We start from the raw sequence: 24931 nt of genomic DNA on the forward strand, positions 1-24931 counted from the left end.
TAGAAATTAACCAACATAGATCCATGTACAAGTATATATACCTCTCTCTGTAGGAGTCTTTGGTCTTCCTTAGCAGCAATGATTGTACCACCTCCCCGATTAGTCCCTTGACCCCCAGGGTCCTCTAGGATGGGGGTCAGAGCAGACCTACTGTTTTCTCTGCCTTGGGAACTGTGCTTGTTCCATCTGGGTTGTGACTTACATATTAATAACTCCATTTCCTACTGTCCTCAATCCTGGCAGGTTAGACTTTCCCCGTGGGCTGCCTGTCCTACATGTAAGTGCATTCCTCCTCGGTATATGCAGTATTTCAGGCTTAAATATTACTCTCTGCAAAGAATGTAAATGCAGTGTGAGATAGCAGAGTTAGACAGATTGTGGATTATAAGTAGTGATTATACCACTTTCTCAGTAATGCCCGCATAACGATTAGTCCGACATACATATTATGTAGGAGTTGCTTAAATCTCCTTGGAAGAGAGATACTTCAAATGTAGCTGCACTGGTTTTAGAACAAGACCAAATTTAATATCTGAGGGCCTGTTCTGTTACCAGGAGTCAAAGTTACTGCAACATAGATTGAACCGTTTAACCCTGAAGTCATGGGCAGTATGTCTGACAGATGTTTTTTCTGTTTTTAGAACATTTAAAAAAGAAAAGACACCCAAAGCCTATAACTTTATTGTGAGGAGGATAGGCTTTCCCTGTTTCTTCTTCTTTTTTTTCCTTTTTCTTTTTCTGCTGTACCAGAGATAAAACCCAGTGGCTAGCTACCATTGAGCTATACCTCCAGTCATTTTTATTTTTTATTTTGATACAAGGTCTTGCTAAGTTATTCAGGCTGGCCTGGAATTTGAGATCATCCTGCCTTAGCTCTCCAGATAGATGGCATTATAGGTGTGTGCCATCATACTGGCTCTACCCTAGTTGAGGCTGGAGAGAGACAGAGGTCTCTGGAATTCAGACTTCCAGATGGAACTCTATGTCCTTCTAGGGAACTCTGTGCTAGATGACATGTTTTTGAAAGTCCCACTGTAACTGGGATTTTGTTGCTAGTGTGTGTTGTCCCTTAATCTGCGGAATGTGGTGATAAAACACCTCAAAGTCATACACAATGACTGTTTACACACCTCTTCCCTCCACTCTTAACTCTATCTGTGGTCTTCCCTTAAGAGGTTTACAGACTAGTGGGAAGACAGGCACATAAATAATTATAGCAGCCAGTGAATGGTGGGAAGTTGAAGATACACAGCACCTCCTGTGACTCAGAAGCTAAGTAAGTCTCTTTGAATCTGGAGTTACTATTAGGAAGGCATTTGTTTGCAGGTAACATATGCCACATTCTCCAGGATCAATTTTGTCAGTAATAAAGGTGATGTTTTAGTTTTCATCTACTTGCTCCTTTGCCTTCTCAATGGGCTTAGAAGTTAGACAAAGGAGAAAAGTGTTGATCTGGGGCCATGTTTGACTCCAATATGGACAGTTAGCCAGCCTCAACCCCTGATAATTAAAATAAAAGGAAGGGTTGGAATATTCCATGTATCCAAAATGGCAGGCTGTGAATTTGGGGAATGGTAGGTGAACTTTACTGGGAACTGAAAACACAGACTCAGAAGAGTGAACAAGAGAAAAGACAGATGCTGCTGGAAAACAGAGTGGGGAAAAGGGAGACTGAGAAGGAGCTAGAGCAGTGAAGGCAAATCTTTTCGAGCTTTCAATGATAACAAATAGCCCACTGCAGCATGTGTGCCATAGGTTAGCCACCTCTGAGCTAGAGTAATAGCCAGATCAGCTCATGTAGGATTTATAGGCCTGGATTTCATTTTAAATGCCATGGGATGTCACTGAAGAGTCTTAAGCAGAGCATTGATGTGGTCTTACTTATTCTTCAAGAGTCATTATTTTTAACTGCATGGAGAATGGTCTGAGGGGTGGGCCATGAGAATAGAAGAAGGGAAATCACATAAGAGATATTTGCTTTAGTCCAGATCAGAAATGATCGCCACCTAAACTACAATAGCAGCAATGATTATTAAGGGAAATTTTCAGATGGAAGACATCACTAAGTAATCCAACCCCCAGAATTTACTGGCAAAATTAGATGTAGGTGTTAGGGGAAAGGGAAGAATTTGGGGTGGATCCTAAATTCTGACTTGATGAGAAGAGGGATGTTGGTACCTTTTATAGAGATGGTGAAGCATGGGAGTAGAGTGGGGGAAAATAGTGAAATTTCAGGTGTTGTGAAACTTTTTGGTGGGAATATCAGACAATCAGTTGGACATGGGATCCAGTCCTCAGAGGATCTTGGGGAACCCCAACAATGAGATGTGTGTGGGAAGACACCTATCAAAGGCAACAAACGCAGCACTTGTCTATTTCATCCTGCCTGGACAGTCATTTGGCTCGAGAACACAAATGAGACTTTTTTTATTATTCAGCAGAGTTGAATGATATCGACAGTGTCATTACTCAGGGGGCTGGATGATACAGACAACTTCCATAGGAAAATTCTGCATGGAAAGCCTAGCATTATAAAGAATTAATGCTTGATTTTAAGAAGATTTTCATCATTTCTAGGATATTTTTTCTCTTCTATACAATAACTAGTTGTAAATCGTTTTCTCATTGAAGGCAAAGAATGCAGAAGATGTTTTATTTATTACAACAAATGTCCTTACTTAATGTTTTTGTGGAGCACATAGCTTTTCAAAGCCCCTTGTCCCTTCTTAACACACCCAGCTGTGCTTCAAAGCCTGGCTTTTCACACAGCCAAGGGGCCCACAGGGGTCCACTCTTCATGCCAGCCTCTGCCTCTCACATTTTCCATAATGGAGCCACTTCCTTGCAGTGCTCCTCCCGTCTGCTGAATCTCATTCATCACAACAGGGGCCATGATATTTAAAGTTCATTTCAGGAAGGTTTCATAACAAGAACTGGGGAAAATAATATAATCTCATTTAAAAATATTTCCTTCCGCTGTTCTGCTGAGAGAATCAAACAATTCAGTCCCATCTGTCCTATGTCAGGTCCAGATTGCATGATATGGTTTTGAAGTTATTTGTTTCCTTTGTTTCAAGGCCCCTCTGGTGGGATTCCCTTCCCTCCTTGATGTATGCAGACTGTGCCATTTAGTCCTTGGATTTGCAATTCCAGGAGCAAAATAATGACCAGCACTGTAGGAAAATGTCACTTTGCCTCAATAATCAGAACCTAGGACTAGGGAGGGAAGTCGAGCTCTGAGTGGCAGAGTGGATTTATTTTATCCTTAATAGGAAAACACACAGACATAAAACAACAATGAAAAAAATCAAAACATCCATCTACATGTAACATGCCATCCACTCCATAGCTTTGTCTCCTTGGGGGCTCTGAATAGCATGCACCATGCATCTCGTGCTTCCTGCTTGCAGACTGGTTCCCAGGTGTGTGATCTTGGTCTCAGATGAAGGCAGGAAGGGGTGGGATTCTACAGCTCACCCTGGTTGTGCCTTCTTGAGTTTCTAACATACCCACCTGATTTCCTCCACATGCAGGTTCAGCAAACATTTTCTTTTTTTCTTTCTTAGTACCGGGGATCGAACTTAGGACTTTGTGCTTTCGAGGCAGGTGGTGGCACCACTGTGCTGAATCTCCAGCCCTCAGCAAACATTTTCTAAAAAGGGTTAGAGAGTAAATATTTTAGATTGTAGGGCTAGGGGTGTAGCTGGCCTCTAGAGCACTTGCCTAGAGGCCAGCATTGAAAAGAATAAAAAAATTTAGATGTTGTAGACCATGCAATATCTTTTGCAACTACTTGACTCTGTCATGTAACACAAAAGCCACCACAGATAATATGTAAATGACCAATAGTGATTGTAATCCAGCCAAACTACTATTTATAGACATTGAGATTTGAATTTCAAATAGTTTTCACATATCATGAAATAGTGTTCTTTTGAATTAAAAAAAAAAATCTAAAAATGTAAAAACTGCTGTTAGCTCATGTGTAGTACCAAGTCAGGCAGTGGGCGGGACAGATGTGGCTCACTGTCATTTGCTGATTCCTTTTCTGGTTTGTGGCTTTTTTGTGAGTCTTTTCCCTAGTGCTGACAGTCATGTGGCTTCCTCTTTGCCACCCTGATCAAAACCTCTTCTCTACCACAGCAAGGACATGAGGAAGAGTTTCTATCAGATTGTAGCAGAAAGGTAGAAGGATTCTTCTTCCTGGTTCTGATTTTTCCCTTACTGTTTCTGCCTCTCAGCCTATCCTTTCTGCTAAGTGCTGACTTCCTAATGCTTCATTTTCTTCTCTTTTCCTTTATGACCTCTAGATACTTTTCCAAGGATCTTATCAGATCCCACTGATAAGACTGATCACTTGTCAGTAAGATAAGAGATTTTGTACACCCCCCAAGTCTCCAACCCAGGGTAGCCAAATGCAAATCAGACAGTCTGCGGGACACAAGTTTTCCAGGTTTGTAGCAAAATGAAGAAAATGGGGATAGAGGGAGTTTTTCATAAAGCTAAATTTATTCAATTTCAATTTTTATTCTGGGATGATAGTCTTTATGCTTTTTTCAGAATTACAATGTTCCTTTGTGTAATGAAGGTGACTGACAGTAGATAAGGGTATTTAACAAACAGAAAAATTAGTCCATGTTAACTTTAAAAAAAAATTTCTTTCCAAATTTTAAAATGAGCAAGACTGAAACATCATAATTGTAATTGTGACTATATTTCCAACTCCATCTTTAATCCTGGATTGCAGGCCCAAAGTGCTAACTACCTGCTAGATGTCTTACCTGAACATGCTATAAGTGCCTCCCATTCAATGTGTCTAACTTAACATTTTTAATCTTCCCTCTCTTCCTTCTTCCCTTCCTTCCGCCTCCCTGAAACAAACCCAGATCTTCCTCTTCTTCCTGTATCCCCTGTCTAGTCAAAGTTGTTGCTCTGCACTTAATTATTCAGGCTAGAAATGCAGAGTTATATTTTATTCATTCCCCTTCCTCACTCTCCAGGTCTGATCAGTTGCTAAGCTCTGTTGATTTGATCACAGGTTAGTCTCATTAAATCTGTCTCCTCCTTTGTATCTCCATTACCTCTTGTCTTTCAGTCTGTAATTGTTTCTTCCCAGGTGCTGTATGCTCTGTCAGCATTGTCTCCAGCTGCCAATCCTCTGTCATCAATAGCCATCCTCCCAAAACATACCTGATGTGTCAAAGAAACCATCAATTCCCCTCATTAGCTATCAAACCAGGGATTTCTTATCCTGTTACTCAAGGCACTCTGTGACTTGTCCCCCAAGCCACCTTGCTATGCTCATTTTATACCCCTTTTCCCCCATTCAATTTCCCATTTTCAAGTTGGAACAGCTTAGTCATTGAATACCTTCAAGTTCCATATTTATTCACTTGCTGTGGCATTCATTTTATTTGAAATGCCCATTATTCCTCTCCAAATAATTAAAATCCTACCCATTCTTCAAGGCTTAACTTAAAAGTCACTTCTATGAAGCTTCCCTTGAAATTGCTCCTTTCTTATACACTAACCAAAGCAATCTTTCTCCAATACTCATTAGAGTTAGTCCTTTTTCTTGAAGTGCTTCAGTGGCTATCCATTGCTCGTAGAAAAAAAGTCAGGGCTGGGGATTTAGCTCAGTGGTGCTGCTGCCTGCCTCGCAAGCACAAGGTTCCAAGTTCGACCCCTGGTACCAAAGAAAAAAAAAAGTCAGATTTTTCAGCATTGCTTAAAGCCTTCTGTACATAACCCCCACATCTAAATTTCTCACCATCCTAGTAATGGTGAATTTCACATGTAAATTTGATCAGGATATGGGATGACCAGACATTTGGTCAAACATCCTAGGTACTTCCATGAGGCAGACCTGTTCTCTCTATAAATTTTCTTTGGCCCTGTTTCTCTGGAGAAACCTAATACTGTTCCGTGCAACTCTGATTTTCCCAGTAGTCCTAGCCCTTTAGCCCCTTGTAGTTACTAAAGCCCTTTTGGGGACATTGCCCCTCCTCCATGTCCAACTAAATCTCACCACTCCACCATCAGGGCTTAGCTGGACCATCATTTTTTTAAGAAAACCTGACCCCACTGCACCCCCATGACCATGCCTCGGCCAAGTCCCTCTGAACTTCTTTCCTACGCTTTCCAAAATTGGCACTTAAATGCTTATTGGTGAAATTACTCATTTAATCCCTATGTTCTTCCCCAAACTATGCGCTTCCTGAGCACAGGGACCTCTCTTGCCTTGTTCATGGATGTACGAGCAGCACATGGCACAGGGCCATGGATGGACAGATGCCTGTGCTGTGGCTGGTTACACACCTGATAAAAAACAGTGATGTTGTCACCTGCCTGCCTCCTTCTCTGTCAAGAACTGTAAAGCCGGAAGGAAAAAAAAAAAATAAAGCAGAGTTTTTTTGCCCCTCTACTTCCAGTTAGAAAAATCACTATTTCTCTTCCATGGCCAAGATAAAATTCAATCTAATTAAGGTGACAAGGTGTTTCTGGTTGGGGAATTTTGCTTGTTATGGTTTTTAAAGTGTGTGTATGGCTGGATGATAAGAAATGACTAAGAAGTAGGGCAGATGAAATCCTAGTTTTTATTTCTTCACTTTTGTCTCGTACTTTCCATAACGACTTCCATAAGGCGATAAACATGATTTATGGCAGGTGTTTTTAAATTAAAAATGTACAAATTGTAGCTCTCTTCTGTGCTTCATTATTTTCACTTTGGAGAGACTCCATGTTACACAGATCCGTCCTTGAACATTCAGAGCCCCCTGAACACTGGGCATGACAAAGCGCACCTCTGTGGCTGGATTTCCCATGGGCCCACTTAAGCATTGCGTGTGAGGGCCTTGCAGTGACCCCCTTTCTTCTCTCCTGCCTCTTGCCGTCTCCCCCTTGCCCCACTTGGCCAGTTTCCCTCAGAGGTTTAAATGTGAATTTCTTTCTTTCCCCTCTAGTGCATTAAGTTCTGGTTTACAATTCTCCAGAGGACACATTATGAAGAAAAGACTTTGCTCACATAGACCACCAATTGGGTAACAAATGTGTCTTTTTGTTCATTTGTTTGCAGTGCTGGGATGGCACCTAGGGTCTTACCCATGCTAAGCATGTGTTCTAACACCAAGCTACACCCCCAGCCCCAACAAATATCTGGAGTCACCCTTGAGACCCTCAGTGTAGTAGTTGCTGGACAACTATAAAAGTACACATTGCCGATTTGTTCCCTAGTTACTGGATACTTATCATGTGTAATGCAGGAGAGTTTTTCTTAGCTGGAAAGCCAGGTCCATGAAAATGAGGAATATCATGGGGGCCAGGGATTTAGCTCAGTGGTTTCGCTGCCTGCTGCGCAAGTGCAAGGACCCGGGTTCGATCCCCGGTACCAAAGAAAAAAAAAGAGGAATATCAGGAAGAAATGATGGAGGAAGCCAGTTAGGAAACTTGCTCTTTTTTGCTGGGAGGCAGGAAGGGTCCACACTGAGCTATGTGTACAAGAACATGAAAGACTCCTGAGGCTCATTCCTGTGTAGTGTCCCTCTTGTGTGGCTGCCTGGAATGCCGCTCCCCCACTTATCTTCATGGCCAACTCTCTTACCTTCTTCAGGGCTTTCCAGATGTCACCCATACAATAGAGCCTGCCTGACTGCACAGCCGGGGATTTAGCTCAATGGCTCTGCTGCCTGCCTCGGAAGCGCAAGGTCCTGAGTTCGATCCCTGGTACCAAAAAAACCCAAAACAAATAAAATTGCAATCACCACTATATGGAGCAGTCCCACCTTGCATTCTTGAATTTTTAAATTTTTGTTTCTTCTTTTTGTAGATCTGTTATCTTCCAATATGCAATATGTGCATGAGTTGTTTGCCATCTTTCTACCTCAAACACTAGAATGTGAATTCTATAACAGTGCCTGGCAAATAGTAGATACTCAATAAATACGGGTTGAATAAATGTATAATGTGGTCACATATCTGTGGTGAATTTACCTTTGTATACCTTCAGAAACATTATTTGAATGAAATTGATAAATAACTTACCAACATCTGTCAGTTGATGCTTGTTCCTTCTTTTTTCTTTTGTCTTGGTTTTCTTTCTTTCTCTCAGTACTGGGGATTGAATTCAAGGACTTTGCACTGAGATACATCCTCAGCCTTTTTTTAGCCTGGATACAGTAAGTTTAATGTCTCTGTTGTACTCAGAATAAACACCCATTCCTCCTTCCTCATCCTTATCCTCAGCCCTTTTTTAAACAAAAAAAAATGTGTTTTGAGGCAGGACGTTTTTAGTTCCTGAGTTGCCCAGGCTGGACTAGAAAGTATGATCCTTCTGTCTCAGCCTCCCAGAGTGCTGGGATCATAGATGTGTGTCATTATGCCTGGCTTTGCCTGGTTCTTAAGTAGCTGAGAGAGAATCATTGAGGAGTGTTTGTTATTGTTTTGTTGTTATTGTTGTTGCTGGTTACTAATGTAGATATTCTGTTTGTGTCTAAGTGGCAGGAGGTTTGATGATTGTGGTTCAAACTTCAGATGTTGAGGACAGAGAATGAATGAAAGAAGCAAGATTTAGGGTGTGCCTTGAATAGGTCCAATTTAAACAAGTAAAGGCCACAGGGAAGAACACTCCTGGTAGGGATTCCCAGAGCAGAGATGCAGAGGAGAAAACAAAGTGTTGAGAAGGCGAGCCCACCAGTCAGGGAGGACCAAGATGAAACCGGAGGGAGGGGCTGGATACTGAGAACCAGGGAAGCTGAACCGAGAGGTTTGGCTTTTTGTGGCGAAACCTGGGAAGACATGGCGGGGGAGGAGCATGATTGGCTGTAGAAGAGACAAATGGCTGCTCTATATAGCTTGAGCCTCCCAGGGAGTCAGGGAAGCCTGCTGGGAATTGTCAGCCACAGCTAGTGAAGTCTGAGGAAGAAGACAGTAAAGATTAATCTGAAAGACATTTTAAAGGAAGCAATAGTTTTTCTCCACTTTTTTACTGCGAAAAGTTTCAAGCATATAGAAACATACAATTAAATATGTATACATGTGCGTGTGCACCCATGTATGTGTGAGAGAGAGAGACCTGGATTCAACAACTGAAACAACAGAATTTTAATTGTGTCTTATTTAATCTACCAAGAACCTACAAATGATAGGTCACAGTAGTCACATTACATATACAGAAAAAATTATCCAATTGTTGTGATGAGATCTGGGACTCAATATCTGATCATATTTTCTCATTATAATTTTCCAAGAGCCAAGACAATAATGCCATTTTCAGTACACTTGGTCCTTGCATACGATCCTCTGTATGAAGTCTCCACTCATCAAGTTAATGATGAAGGGAATGCGATGCCTGGCCCAGTGCATCTGCGATTGTAATCTTTGCCAGCAAAATATTTTTTAAACGCTCATGTTAGCTGGATTGAGATGAAAAATATTGTTTCAGAAGAAAATAAAAGTTTCTGTGGTTAATATTTTAAGCCAGACATTCTCTGAGGATGAAGGGCTCATTCATACTTCCCCCATTTAACCCCTCATCTGGAAAAACAAAAAGATAAACGATGAAGCGAAGTGAATCTACTGAGGTAATGACACTTAGCCTGATGTGTAGACATTTCTTATTTCCAGATTGCTTCCTATCCCCAGTTGCCTGCTTTGTTTTTGTTTGTTTGTTCAGCCTGACTCAGTGTTACTGTCTCTCAATTCTTAAGCCTGAGTGATGCTATATTCTCACTATCCTTGTCACTCACAAATTCTCTTTGGTTGATTTGTTAAAAATGCTAATTTAGTATGTTCAAACTATTCCAGAGTCTCTATTTTAAAACTGTAGATGCCGTAGACTCATAAATGTTAAGCTGTATAAAAATGAAGTGCTTTATATTCTCTGTATAATGAACCCCCCCTAGAGCAAAGCCAAGATAAATGATCTGACATTGAGTTGTTGACTATAGATGATCATGTTCCACTGAGGTTCCCGGGTGCTTAGCACCCAGAATAATTGTCCCCAGGCTTGTACATCCCACATTCTGAGCGAGTAGGCATAGAGCTAGTGAGCTGCCACACTCCTTTGGGACAGGTCTGGAGCTGCACAGCCAATGGAAATATGTGGGACCTAAGTACCAAGGAGTTAGCTGATTTTGCACATAGAGGCATAAGGGAGAGTACTGTGCTCATTTCTTCAGGGAAAAATTCCATCCCTCCCAACACACAATTCCTCAGTCAGTTCTATCGATTTATTTGTCCGTCTCAGGAAGACAAATAGTCTTGTTCCCCTTTCCCATTCTTTTAAAAATCATTTTTAGTTGTGTAAGTACACATGAATACATTCTTATTATAAAAAATTCTATACAGATAAAGACAAAAATCCCTTTGATTCTTGTTATAGGCTGAATGTTTCTCCCCAAAATTGTAAGTTAAAACTCAGTTGGGCTGGAGATTTAGCTCAGTGGCACCTCACCTGATTCACAAGCGCAAAGTCCTGAGTTGGATCCCTGGTACCAGGGGAAAAAAAACAAAAGAAAAAACTTAGTCACCCCTGGGATAGTATTAAGAGATGGGCCCTGCAGGAGATTGGTAAGTCATCAAGACAGGTCCCTCATGGATGGGATTGGGACTCTTGTAAAAGCGCTTGAGGGAATGGGTTTATTCCCTTCTCCAAGTCTTCTGCCATATGATGAAGGGAATGCAGTATGACACAAGACTTGTACCTTTTGGAGGACACAGCATTCAAGGTGCCATCTTAGAAGCAGGGAACAGCCCCACCCCAGACACTGTACCTGCTGACCTGCTCGATCTTGGACTTCCTAGCCTCCAAAAGTATGAGAAATCATTTTCTATTGTTTCTAAATTACCCAGTCTGTGATATTTTTCTTTAGCAGTACAAATGGATTAAGACAATCCTCTCATCATCAACTTACTTCCTTTTCCTCAGGTATTGCTATTACCAGTTGGGTATAAATCTGTTCCGATTTTCTTTAATTTTTTTTTTTTTTGGATATTCTTATATGCATTTGCATGACCTCACTTACATAGAGAAATGTGTAGTCCTGTGTGTTCATTTATGATGCTTTTTTGTAGTGTTTTATAGTATTCTGCAACTTGCAACTTTCAATAACAATATGTCTTTGAGGTCTTTTTTTTTTGGTACCGGAGATTGAACTCAGGACCTTGCACTTGCTTGCGAGGCAGGTGGCAGAACCACTGAGCTAAATCCCTCGCCCTTTGAGGTCTTTTCATAAGTCCATTCATATGGTCTTTTCCCTATAAATCTTCATTATTTTTCACTGCTACATTGTATTCCACAGACGTCGTAGAATTTAGCCAGTGTCCTTAGTGATGGCCATTTAAGTTGTTTCCATTTTTTTCTATTTTAAATTTTGTTGTAATAAATATTCTTTGCTGCTTTGTGCGCACACCTGAATAAATTGACTAAGACAAATGAAACAAGGTCAAAATGCTGGTCAAAAGGCATGGACTTTTGGTGCTGTCAAATTGCGGTCCAAACAACATCTAAAAAAGTGATATCTATGTGTCACTAGTATATCACCTTGGATAAGGACAATCTGTTTTGCAAAAACATGGTATCTCACTATTATAATTTGTATTCCATGAGAATTTGTGGAGTTGAGCAAACTCTAGCCATTAATGTTTCCTCTTCTGTGAATTGTCTGTCATCTTAAAAATCTATGTCAATTTTCAAAATCATACCCCTTCCTTTTATTTATTACTAGGATTACCTTAGATGTTTTAAAAAATAAATACATATCGAACTGTACCCTATCCGCTAATGAGCCCTTCAAAGTCATTCATCATTTTTTATAATGTTTTTGATTTCTATCAGTTCTTTTGGATTCTTTCTTAGAATGTCCATCTCACATTCTACTTGCTTACATGTGTCCTTGCATGTTGCTTACTTTTCCATTAGCGCCCTTAGCATATTAATCACAGTTGTTTTAAATTCTCAGTCAGATAATTCCTACATTCTTGTCATATCTGACTCTAGTTCTGATGCTTGTTTGGTCTTTTCAAGCTGTGTGTGTGTGTGTGTGTGTGTGTGTGTGTGTGTGTGTGTGTGTGTGTTGAGAGAGAGAGAGAGAGAGGCAGAGAACTTTTAGTATACCATACAATTTGTCATTGAAAAATGGACATTAATTACAAGGAATTTTGGTAAATGGGCCTTTAGTACAGTAAAATGTGTGGGGAGGGCAAGCATTCTATAGTTCTATAGTTAGGTCTCTGTCTTTTGATGAGCCTGTTCCCCTGAATTTAGAGAGAGGACAGGGTAGCTACAGGGCCTGGTGTTGACTATTTCCCTTTCCCTGGGTAGATTTGGCTGGACAAAACCTGAGAGGGAGAAAGCAAAACAAAAAACAAAATGGAACAAAACCAACCCCCTAGAGGGGTAGGCTGTGGTTGCATAGTTTTCCTGAGGGCATACCTTCTTAAGAACAGGATGCTCTGGTGCATTTTAAAATGGTTGCTTTAGCTGTCCTCCTGCCAGAACACAAGCACAAGGGATTTTTCTCTGACATTTATCTTGAAAACCTGGTCAAGCATCAGGAAGTAAAAGATACAAGAGTCTAGGGTATTCTATGATTGGGTTCCCTGGAGATTTTAACTCTTAGCCTTGTCCACATTGAGCCCTTAGAATGGATCAATCACAGTTTAGGTTTCCCAACTTCTGTAAGTGGGTTTCCACATGAGTAAACTACGACTCTCTCTCTCTCTATGTGCCTGTCTCTCCCAACTTTGGAACAATGCTTAGCTCTGTGACCTGACTTCTCTTACCAATCTAAGAAGGGTGGCTGCTTTTTTGATCCTTTCCTGTGACAGAATTCTTTGACTATGGAGGCTGGATGACATTGAGTCAGGTTTAAGAACTTGTCAAATCCCTTTATGAGGCCAGATTCTAAACGAAAGGCAGCAGACAGTTCAGAGCCCATGGATGCCCTCCTGTAAGATTTCCATCCGTCAGCAGAGCACCATGTGCTCTATTGCGGGTTCTCCTCCTCAAGTGCAGATCTAAGCACATATTCGCCAGTGTAGCTGTGATCCTCTTGCTGTCAGGCCTCACCACTTACCTTCTCCTTTCCCCGCTCCCACCAACCACTCGCCTACCAGGTCTTCTAGGGCTCTGAGCACTGCAGAACACTTGAGAAAGCCCTTGGGGCTGGAGATGTGGGTGGGGCGGCCAGCCACAGCTGCTCTCTGTCCTGTTCCTCTGGTCTGTTCTCCTCTCTGAAGAGCCACCTCTGTTTTCTGTTGGGCACACCTTGGCCACTTGCTCCTGCCTCCTCCCACTCCAGCCCAGCTATTTACCCCCAAACCTCCACCCTTCTGCCTGCCGCCCAGGCAGTCTTCCCTGGTCACCAGGAGATTGGTTTGGTATCTTCTGAGAGGGCAGGGAGTCTCTGCAATGAAGCCCGAGTGTGCCTGGGAAACCCAGCAGCTACTCATGCCAGGTATGCTCTCCCTGGCCCCCCACCCCACGGACAGTGACCTGTGAATGCTTCAGTGTCTAGTCACTGGGACATTTAAAGTTCCCATCTGCTCTTGTGTCCTGAACCTGTTTGTCCAGGTGAGTGATGTCTACCTTACATGGTAAGGCCTTGAAAGCCAGAGAGGGAGGCTGAGACCAGTTCTATGCAATTCTTTGTACAGTGATTAGCCAAGACCCATAAGCAATTAGATCCCTAATAAGTGCTCTCTGATGGTATGATGCTGCAGGAAATGATTCCCTTAATTATGTATTTCTTAGACTTATCTCTTGAACTTGGTGGACAGCAAGTGGATAGGAGTCAGGTGATGGTAATTGTTTTTTAAAACATTTTTTAGGGATTGAATTTCTAATTTCTGTGTGCCCAGTTCCTTAGAGGGTCTGACTTGATGCACAGTTCTGAAAATGCAAATTGTATTTACAGAGCCAGGTCACTGCTATTGTCCAAATGGGTTGCCACACACATATCTGAACAAACATGAGTGAGGGCACCCCGTTCTTGCATTGAGTCATTACAGTATACTTGGGCAGCTTGCCATCCTACACCAAAGAAATACTAAGAGACTCTTTCTCCCTCTCTGGGTCCTCTCAGGCAAAGGCTTTGATTTTTTTCTTTTTAAGCAGTAAATTTACATGATTTAAAGCACACACACCCCCACCCTGTACTGGGGATTGAACCCAGAGCCTTTGAACTGAGCTACATCCCCAGCCTTTAAAAAATATATATATACAGGGGTCTGGGATGTAGCTCAGTGGTTCTGGCACCTGCCTTGTAAGCACAAGGTCCTGAGTTCGATCACTAGTATCAAAAACAAACAAACAAACAAACAAACATACATATGTATGTACCACTAAGTTGCCCAGGCTGTTTTCAAACTTATGATCCATCTGCTTCAGCCTCCCAAAGTGCTGGGATTAAAGGCATGTGCCATTAAAGTTCTTTAAAAAAAAAAAAAGGTTGGGCTAGGGGCTGGGGATTTAGCTCAATGGTTCCCGCCCCTGCTTCGAAAGCACAAGGTCTCGAGTTTGATCCCACTACCAAAAAAAAGTCTGAGTAGACAAATATATTACCTCTTGTACCTTTATGTTTTTCCTCATAGCCTTTTATAAGGCACTATCAGTGTCACCTGGATAATTACCCTATGTCTATTTGACATGGAGGCGGGCAGAGACATAGGCCCTAATCCTGGGCTGATTCTGTGGTGCACTTTGTGTTTTAGAGACTTTGGAGAGAAGGACATGTTTTGTGGTTTCTCTGATTTCAGAGTTTTAGAATGGAAATCACAATAGTGTCAATGACCCTAGGCAACCCAGAAGAAAAAGTTGCTTCATGAATGCAGAATGGGAAGTAGATTTAAAGATTTGCCCCAGGCCACATGTTATAGCTAAAAAATAGCACTCTGGACTTCCTGCCTCATGGTCTAGGGCCCTGGCCACATGGGTGGCAAGGAGGAAGTCAAAGGAGCCAGCTCCGGCACACTGCCTGCTCTACATGCTGCTGAGCGGCCTGCATCAAGTGGCTTTCCCCAGCTGCTTTGTAAAGGTGGTTTCTTCCTGGCTGCATCCTGGCCTTCTATAGAGGACATGTACAGGCAGAGGCTCCTAGGAGCTGGTTGCTGGTGGAAGCTCCCAGGGCCACTGCTCATCCTCTGTGTGTGTCCTGAGGCCGAACACTCAGAGCCAGTCCATGGGTGCTGTGCAGGCTCACCAGGAAGAGCAACTTGCGGGAGGAAGGACCCTACTGAGTTTGTAAACAGGGTTAGAATAGGGACTGGGGGGAGGGGTAGAAAGAAAATAGGTAGAGGGGAAGGAATGGGTAAAGGGGGTGTGTATGGTAGGGGACAAAAGAGAGAAGAGGCCAGAAGAAAGTGGGCTCCCTTGTCCCATTTAATTTTTATTTTAAAATTATTTTCCTGTGGCTTTGTCCCTGCAGGCGGCTTCCGCTTCGCTTCCTGGTGTTCTGTTCACTTTGGTGTGTTTGATTCGGTTGTTGGCTTTGCCCTTTGTCTGTTTTCCACTTCTGCAGCATTGATCCAGCCTTTTTTTTCACCCCTCCTGCTGGTTCCTGCTATTTCCAGAACATATTTTAGAGACTGCACTCTTCTTAGGAATTGGGTAAAAAGCTCTATTTTTACAAGAACATTTCCCCCCTTTTCTTAAAAAAGTCTCTCTCTGATTTCTCTGCATTTTACTATTTCCTCTTATCACCAACTTCTTCTTTTTTCCCTTTCCCCCGACCCAGGGTTGGTGTGTGTGTGTGTGCATGTGTGTATGTGTGTGTGAGAAAGAGCACTTTATTGAGATATAAATAACACCACACAACTCACCCAATTAAAGTGTACAAATCAATGTTTTTTAGAACCTACAATGTTGCATAACTATCACCACACTCAGTTTTAGAACATTTTCATCATCCTCCAAAACATCCTGTACTCATTAGCCATAGCCATCCCTTTCCAATCCAGTCCTCCCCACCAGCCCCTGGAAATGACTTATCTGTTTTCTTTTTTTATGGATCTGCTTATTCTGGACATTTCAAACAAATGGAATCTATAAAATTTAGTCTTTTGTCTCTGGCTTCTTTCACTTAGCCTGTTTTCAAGGTTCACCCTTGCTGTATCATGTATCAGTAATTTATTCCTTTTTTATTACTGACACCAGAGATTTTGTCTGTTTAGTGACACAGGGAAAGCGTTAGATGGAACACACATCATGTGGAAAAAAGAATGCAAAGTTATAGATTATTGAAATACAACATGGAACCTTTGATGAAATAGGGCTGAAATCATGTTGAAGACTATTAGATACACTTTGGAGAGCATATGCCAAACTCTTAAGAATTCAGAAGGACCCTGGTCTAGAAAATTCTTTCCATGCAAATCTCAATGCTCCCAATGCCCTCTCCCACCTCCCTTTCTCCCTACTTCACTCTAGTATTTTTCTAATGGAGAGAACAGCCTTCCCTTGCATGCAGTGCTGAGCTTGGACACAGTCCCCATTAAGTCATTCCCAAGCTGCGGTATTTCACTTTCAGTCTTGGGCAAGAACAAGGTAAGAAAGATGGAAGTGATTTCATTATTGAAACTTGAATGAACCCAAATGAGAAAATAAGAGGCAAAAGCTAGACTGACTTGGCTTTTAAAAATAAAAATGTTATCAAGTCAATAGATTAAAAAAAAAGACCCAAGACATTGATAGGAGAGATATTTTGAGACTAACTGATGTTGAATCCTGATGCCTTAACAAGAAAAAGGGCAAAGAAATTGAGAGTCAATTTATTAGAGTTTTGTGGTGAGAGAATCAATGGTATTATGGATTGCTTTCATTATCCAGACAGTGGTCAGAAAACTTCCTCAGCACCGACTGTACCATGTTCATTTGTAAACCACATTATGATCTTACAGTACAAAGAGCTGGCCACATTTAAAGTCAAGAACTGTAAGCCACTGGCATTAATATGAAGCATGAGCTAAGAACCGAATATGTGAACAGAATAGGAAAGCTTTTCTCTTGCAAAAATATCTCAGGAAATATATTAATAGTTGCAAAACCCATTAAAGTTAAATATAGCTAATTTGATTAATGTAGCTCTAAAACATTAGCATAGAAAAGGAGAGAAAGGCCATCTTGAAGTAGGGGATGGCTGACTTAGAATTATTGAAGGGGGTTGGAAGGATGAAAGAAAAGTGAGAATATGGTTTACTCTGCTCCTCAACCGAGGAACTGCTGGTGTGAATTCTGAAATTCTGAGATTCCAAAGCTCATCCTGAATAGCTCATATGCCCCTGTTCCACTCTTTACATGTTGTAAAGTGGTGTTGCTTACATCCCTGGAGTTTTAAGGAGTTCACACCAACAATTATTTTATTTAGAATGTTCTGTAACCCTAAGGCCCAGGCATGCTTCCATGGGGCTAGACAAAAACAGATTAAGCTGCCAACTACCATGCTGTACTCAGAATTTGTTTATTCATTCAAATATTGAGTGAGCAGCTATGACTGCCAGGGTGACTGAGCTAGGACAAAGTGATAAATCCAATAGTCATGGTCTTGGTCACGGTGAAAACAAGAATGTATTTACTGAAATTGCAGAAGTGCTGTGCCAATGTCAAAGGTGTTTGGAAGTGTGTTACTGGAGACCCTGTGTGAATGGAAGATAGTTCCTAGGTCAGGTTTATAGTGCCTGGATCTTTCTTTACAATGAGTTCTCAGCCTCTTTCTCATTTACTTCCTCTAGGCTGCTCCACCTTTTCCCCAGACCTGCCTGGCTGTTTCCCATCACAGGATCTAATCATACTCTCTACTCAAGCTGAGATCCTGTGATCGTGTGACAGAAATTGCAAAGGTTTTTCCTGTTTTCTATTTTCTTTCATTCACTAAGTTTATTGGTACATTTTAGGTATACGATATGATGACATTCATCATTGGGATTTGTACCTTTACATGATATATCTTGGTTCTTATTTTTTCCCCATACCCCTGCTCTCCCTTCAACCCCTCCACTCCTCCCTATTTACAAAGACTGTTTCTGTTTTTTCCTTTCACATATTTATTTCTTTTCCTTCTTTCCTTTCCTCTACCCCTCCACTTCCCCATCTCTTTTGGACCTTTTCCTCCTATTTCACATTATCTATTATATATTTTGATCCTTATTTACACTTTCAGTTTCTCACACCAGAGAAACTGTTTGGTATTTACACACGTGTGTACTATTTATTTCACTTAAGAGCATGGCCTCAATGTGCATCCATTTAGCTATAAATATCTCTAGTTTCTCATTCTTTATGACTGACTACTACTCCATTTTATATGTGTGTGTGTGTGTGTGTGTGTGTATATATATAAACTTCTTTATCCAGTCTCCAGTTGATGGGCAATTGGGCTTTAAAATATACATAACATAAAATTTACCACCTTACCTCTTTTTAAGTGTATAGTTCAATGATACTAAGCACATACATATTGTTGTGCAACCATCACAACCATTCATTTCCCATGCTTTTTCATCTTCACAAACTGAAACTCTGCATCCATTAAACTAAACTCCACATCCACCTCCCATCCACTTCCATCACTGGTAACTGCTATTCTTCTGTCTTGATGAATTTGCTCTAGGTGTCTCCCATAAGTGGAATCATGTAGTATTTGTATTTTTATGACTGCTTTATCACTTAGCATGATGTCCTCAAGGTTCATCCTTGTTGAACCATATGCCAGAAGTTTTTAAACAATTTAAGTGTTTCCAAGGTTCCGGCCTCATACTGTTGTCAGAGGCCCTATAGGAAAGGTGTGGTCCATTCAACGTGGACACTGAGCAGAATTTGATGGACTATTTACAAGAGTGTGGGCAAAGTTTAAGGAAATCATTGTGTCTCAGAGTGGTAAAGCTCCAAGAACTAGCAATAGTGGGGAGATGTTACCCTTTAAGATCTCAGGGGCCAAAGAGGATGTGATGATTACTAGCACCTAAAGATAGGCCACCAGACAGAGATAAGGATTTTGAGAAGGCAACACGGGCCAGCACAGGTAGGGAGAGTAGACCTTACCCTCCTCTTCTCCAGTCCCCAGTCTTCTCCCTAGCTTTGCACTATTCAACCCAGGCAGGCACAGAGGGCAGGGCTCACCTTCCTCAGCATGGTGCAGGTGGCAAAGGCTGGAGATTAGATGTGGAGGAGCAAACAGTGCATCCCACCTGCACACACGCCTTCTACAGGGAGTTAAGTGTGAGGTGAATATGGATGCAAAGCTGAAGCTGAGAACAAGGGATGGAGGAGTTCCTCTAAATGAGAAAGGGGAGGCAAGATAGTTCTGGAAAGAGGTGATATGTCAGAGAAAGAGAATGTGAGACAGGAGGGAGACTTGACAGTTCCTATGAGGAAGGCTGGGAAGACCCCTAGGTAGATGTCTAAAAGGGATCCACTGCATGAAGAAATAATGTTCCTTTCTCAATGTCCCCAAGGACCTTCAGTAAAGATATACTGTAGTGCTGAGTATGGTGCCATACCCCTGTAATGGTAGAGCTGCGGTAGGCCAAAGCAAGAGGATCACAAGTTTGAGTCAAGCCTGGGCAACTTAGTGACTTAGACCCTGTCTCAAAAAAATTTTTTTATGTATATATAGAGATAAATAGAGAAACAGAGAGAGAGAGAGAGAGAGAGAGAGAGAGAGAGAGAGAGAGAGATTGAGAGAGAGGGAGAGGGAGAGGGAGAGGGAGAGAGAAAGAAAGATCTGGGCATATAGTTCAGTGGAAAGGCCTTGGGTTCAAACTCCAGTACCAGGTGGTAAGGGAAAATTCACTTTATTTTTCAGGCTTCCAAGTGTATTTTTGTTTTTTTGGGTTTTTTTTTTGTACCAGGGATCAAACTTGGGACCTTGCGCTTGTGAGGCAGGCAGCAGCACCACTGAGCTAAATCCCTGGCTCAGGTGTACTTTTGAATGTAACACTGTGTTGAAAATGGTTAGGAGTAATAAAGTCCAGAATTGCTTGATGTGACAGGCAGAGTAGTAGCTCCCCAAAGATGCCCATATTGTAAATGTAGAATCTGTGATGTTATGTGGGAGTGGGAACCAAGTTTACAGATAGAATTGGAGTTGATAATCATCTTGTTGAAATAAGATTATCCTGGGTTATCCAGATCTTCCCAGTGTCGTCACAAGGTTCTTAGGTGAGAAAGTGAGAGACAGTAGAGTTAGAGTCCGAGAGCTGTGGCATGGAATTTGGCCTTGACTGACTTTGAAGTTGGAAGGAAGGGAAGGAAGGGAAGGAAGGGGAAGGAAGCAGTTTCTGGAAGCTGGGCCAGGAAGAGTGCAGTCCTTCCGCCATCTTTAGTCCATGGAGACTTGTGATAAATTGGTTGTGTTTTAAGCCATTGCACTGTGGTGAACTGTTATAGCAGCCATTGGAAATGAATACACATGGGTTTTATGAGCTATGGGCAAAGTTAGCTAAATTTGGAATTAAATACTGTATTTAGATTAAACCTGCGAGCTTCTCTGACAAGAGCTTTGATTAAACTACTCAATTCCTCAAAGTAGCTGAATGGCACATGGGGTAAAGTAGGGACTGGGCCTTGGTACTTGTCAGTACTTGTCAGTACTGTAGTATTTATATGATTCTTTTTAGCTTCCTTCTCATGTGATTGCTCTAGTCCTGATTTTTGGATCAATGAGACACCTGTAATTTTTATTTTGAATATCATCTTCTACCATCTTTTTTGAGAAACTCATGCCTGCAGTCCACTTTAAGCATGGTCTTTTTTAGGTCTCTCTGTACAGGTGATTTAATGTTCAAATCCATCAAATGGTTTCTTGCTCCCATGGAACTTCACAGGCTCTAGCATTAGGATGTGTATATCTTTGGTGAGGGGCCTTTACTTTGCCAGTGACACTCAGTAATACTGGACCTTCCTGCTCCTAAACATGTTCCACCATAGTGGTTCATTAAAAAATACACAAAATCCTGGAAAATAAAGTGTCCTTTACTAAAGGTCTTTGGGAGAAGTTAGAAGGATCTTTATATTTTCATGTGGTGATCCCTTTTAGACCTACAGGAACAAACCCTCCCACCTGGCAGGTGTTTCTGTGTGGGAGTGTTTCCATACCTGTAAGAGATACCTCTTAGAGACACAGCTGACAAGTGCATAATGCTACAAACTCCATGGAAGAAAATTTGTTATGAATGAAACAATAGCAAATGGGTCTCATTGGCAGGAGAGTTTTTGTTACACAGTCAATTCGTGGGGATTAAAATGATTATTTTCTCTTTTTTTTTTGGCACTGGGGATCGAACTTGGGTCCCTGTGCTTGCACAGCAGGCAGTGAAACCACTGAGTTAAATCCCCGGCCCTATTTCCTCTATTTTTGAGGATTCTAGTAATTTTGTCCTTTTTCCCTTTCAACAGTCTAAAAGAACTAATTTCTTTCTTTCTTTCTTTCTTTCTGGGGATCGAACTTGGGAACTTGTGCTTGGGAGGCAGGCAGTGGCACCACTGAGCTAAATCCCCAGCCCCCTAAAAGGACTAATTTCTATTCTGTTGTTGTTGTTGTTGCTGCTGTTGTTATTGTTAGTCTGCCGAATTCTGCCCTAACCATGTCATGGTTAGGATCAGATGCTAAGTTTAGACAGATCTGGCTTCTGACCTGGGTCTGCCTCTTAACTATTACTTGTTTTTTCTTAGCATTAGTTTCCTCACCTAGAAAACAAAGAATAATTTTGTCTACCCTCACCAGTTTGTTATGGGGATTAAATAAGATAGTGACTATAAAATAGCCCTGAGACCACCATTATTAGGACAAGTTGAGTGCTTCTTGTTCTAAATGCTTAGAAATAAAAGTGTTTCAGATTTTTTTTCTTACTTTGGGATATTTGCATGTATATAATGAAATATCTTGGGAATGGGTCCAAGTCTAAGCTTGAAATTCCTGTTTCATACATACTTTATACATGTGGCCTAAAGGTAATTTTATGCATGTTTTAAAAAATTTTATACAGGAAACCAAAATCTCATGATGTGGAATCACTTGCAATATTATGTCAGCATTTAGGATTTGGGAGCATTTTCGATTTTGGATTTTTGTATTAAGGATACCCAAACTGTACCACCAAAGTTATTACCACTTTTAACATCTTCCCAACTCCTCCCACCTCATATTAAACAGCTTTTTCTGAGATCAGCAGATCTTGGGCATACAAGAAATTAAATAATTAATTATGTCTAATGTTTGGAAAATATTAAAAGCTTTAGCACTAGGCTGAGTCTTAAATATATTGGAGAAAATTGGAGAGGAATTTTATTTTTTAAATTAATGTTATTGGTACATTTTAGGCATACAATATAATGACATTCATCATTGGAAATTTGCACCTTTACATAATCTCTCTTGGTACTTATTTTTTCCCCATTCCCCTGCCCTGCCTTCAACTCCTCCACCCTTCCCTATTTACAAAGGCTTTGTTTCCATTTTTTCATTTTCTCATATTAATTCCATGGAGAGGAATTTTAAATTGTAAGCTTACTTTATCCTCTATGAGAAAATACTGAAATTCTTAGGCATGGAGAAAAAAAAATCTACTGTTAACTTAAATAAAGAAGTATTGTTGTCACTTCTTTTTTCCTAAAGAGCACAGATAAAGCACAAATGACTTTCCAAGTTTGTCACTAATACATTCACAGGAGGCAGTATGACATAGGAGTGCTGCTGTTAGCAAGAGGTTAGACCTAAGCCCCTTATGCACTTTCCATTTCCTTGTTCTGACTCAGTGGTTCTTACTTGAGGAGAGAAGCTCATTGGAAGGATGTGTGGGGTATTGTGGTAGTCACAATGGTTATGGGTGGATGGGAGCCAGCTTCCAAGGTGGCCCCAAGTGAGCCTCATCTGCTGATAGTCACACTCATGCAGCCCTTCCCAAGTATCTATGTGACCAACAAAATGCAGCCAAAGCAAAGGTATACCACTTCTGAGATGAGGTTCTAAAAGGTGTCTCAGTCTAAAAGGCATCCTGATCTCTCGGTCATTGTCTTGGCTCACTTGCTCTGTAGAAAGCCTTGTCGTGAGCAATCATGAGAGGCCCATGTGGTGGGGAACTGCAGCTTCCCATAAAGCAATATACCAAGCAAGTGAGCTGGGAAGCAGATTCTCTGGGCCCAGTCAAATCTCAGATGCCTGCAGGCCCTGTGGACACTTGGGATGCATTGCTTGTGAGTGACCCTGAGCCTCACCCACCCACCTAAGCTGCTCCCAGCTTCCCGATCCTCAGAGATTAAGAGATAATAAATATTTCTTGTTTAAGATGTTGAGTTTGGAATGGTTTGTTATGCAGCAATAGATGACTAATAAAGGGTGTGTTTGGCTTTTCAAAAGCAGAGTCAAGGATGTCAAATGCCCCCGCAGCTCAGCGAAGATTTTGTTCCTTCTTCAAGGACAAAGGGCTCTCCAAACATTGTCATAAACTTTCCTAGTTTGAAATGTTTATGACTTTCTTTTGTGGCTTAAAAGCAAAAGACCAAAAAGAAAAGGCAATCATTAATTGCAATATGTTTCTACTCAAATTTAAATGAGATATCTAATGATTCTTCCTTGAATCTTTCCTGCAGATATTTTGGCAAATACTCTAAAAGTTATGTACAAGAATGCCACTTGGTCTTTTGTTTACAGTATCAATGTATTGCAAACAACTTAAATATTCACTAATAAAGGAACAGTGAAATAAAATGTGGTATATCTAGAAAATTTTGCAGCTCTTTAAAAAATGAGGTTAAGCTGTATGTAACAATACAAAATGAGCTCTAAAGTATACTTTAAAATGAAAATCTAAAAAATGGAATAATATAAATGGTGTTATGGTTTGAATCAAAATGTCCCACAAAAGGCTCATGTATGCAGGAGGGGGGAGCTTTTGGAAGATGACTAGATCATGGGGCACTAACCTCATCAATGGATTAATTCATTGGTTATGATATTAGGAGATAAGGCCTGGTTGGAAGAAGTAGGTCACTCAGAATGGAATCTGAAAGAGTATATTCTTCTCCCTGGCCCCTTGTACTTACTCTGGATCTTCTTCCCTTCTCTACTTCTTAATTGCCATGAGATGAGCGGCTTTTCTCCACCATGCAATTCTGTGATGATGTTTCTTATTTTTGTTTTTGTTTTTTGAGATAGGGTCTCACTATGGTAGCCCAGGCTGGTCTTGAATTCACTATGTAACCCAGGCTGTCCTCAAACTTGTGGCAGTCCTCCTACCTCAACCTCCCCAGTGCTGGGATTACAGGCATGTGCCACCACGCCCAACTTGCCATGATGTTTCTGTCTTGTAGCCAACTGACCGTGGACTGAAACCTCTGGAACTGGGAGCCAAAATAAACTCTCCTCCTTTAAGTTGGGGTTTGTTAGGTATTTTAGTCATAGTAATGAAAGTTGCCTAATCCAAATGGCACACCAGATGAGTTTTTAAAAACAATATATTTTGTGTGTATATATAAATGTACAGAAATAGATATGGAATGATTCACCTCAAAATTTTTTTTCACCTTGAACTCTTAACAAAGGATTCTTATATGGAAAGAAGCTGTACATGATAGAATTTTGGCTGTACCATTGTCTGAATTTTATTTTTGCAATAAGTGTTACTTTCATGATTACAAAGGGTTCTAAGTGGTTATACTCCAAGACATTGATAATGTCCTATGTCTTATTGGTACATTGAACTTTCTTTGATCTTATTTAATATGGAAAGGTGGGAATAAATGGCACATAATTTCTATCTGTGGTTTGAGTAAGATAGGATTAATTGAAGCCAGGACACTGTGTTGGCAAAGGGCACTGTGGCAGAAATGGGAAAATTAGCATGAATTTACTCTCACCCCTTCAGGTATAAATACGCCTGAATTTCAGCTCCTTAGCCCAGTAAGCTCAGGTGTCAAAAAAGGACCCATTGGCAACTGAAC

General features: G+C 41.1%; 2 protein-coding genes and 1 long non-coding RNA gene across 19 annotated transcripts in view; 1 reads left to right on the forward strand and 2 right to left on the reverse strand.

The window, feature by feature from the left end:
* Usp6nl (USP6 N-terminal like) overlaps positions 1-24931 on the forward strand; it is a 303422-nt gene that overhangs the window by 41356 nt on the left and 237135 nt on the right. The window contains exon 1 of one of the 2 annotated variants that reach the window (XR_015439471.1): positions 13353-13454. The exons of the other annotated variant lie outside the window; for it this stretch is intronic. The gene's annotated coding sequence lies outside the window, so the exon portion shown is untranslated. Of the gene's footprint in view, positions 1-13352; positions 13455-24931 lie in introns of those variants that run through there. 2 annotated transcript variants of the gene reach the window in all.
* Positions 1648-13318, reverse strand: LOC110351141 (uncharacterized). 4 transcript variants are annotated; one of them, XR_015439477.1, is made up of 6 exons: positions 12431-13318; positions 8041-8165; positions 7601-7719; positions 5532-5686; positions 5082-5190; positions 1648-3652 (listed from the first exon to the last, which is right to left on the reverse strand). It is a non-coding gene; the product is annotated as an uncharacterized LOC110351141 (long non-coding RNA). The 4 variants fall into 4 exon arrangements; XR_015439476.1 differs by having other exon boundaries at positions 10451-13318; XR_015439478.1 differs by having other exon boundaries at positions 8041-10484; positions 13111-13248.
* LOC147826323 (uncharacterized) overlaps positions 15363-24931 on the reverse strand; it is a 48508-nt gene continuing 38939 nt past the window's right edge. For 7 of the 13 annotated variants that reach the window (XM_087181966.1, XM_087181958.1, XM_087181959.1 and 4 more), the window contains one exon: positions 15363-15557. The gene's annotated coding sequence lies outside the window, so the exon portion shown is untranslated. The remainder of the gene's footprint in view (positions 15558-24931) is intronic. The other 6 variants (XM_087181962.1, XM_087181960.1, XM_087181965.1 and 3 more) reach the window with 1 other exon arrangement.

The sequence above is a fragment of the Heterocephalus glaber genome, unplaced genomic scaffold (genome assembly GCF_053883595.1).
Source record: "Heterocephalus glaber isolate CG9 unplaced genomic scaffold, H.glaber_assembly_v1.0 deba00001472, whole genome shotgun sequence".
NCBI classification, from domain to species: Eukaryota; Metazoa; Chordata; class Mammalia; order Rodentia; family Bathyergidae; genus Heterocephalus; species Heterocephalus glaber.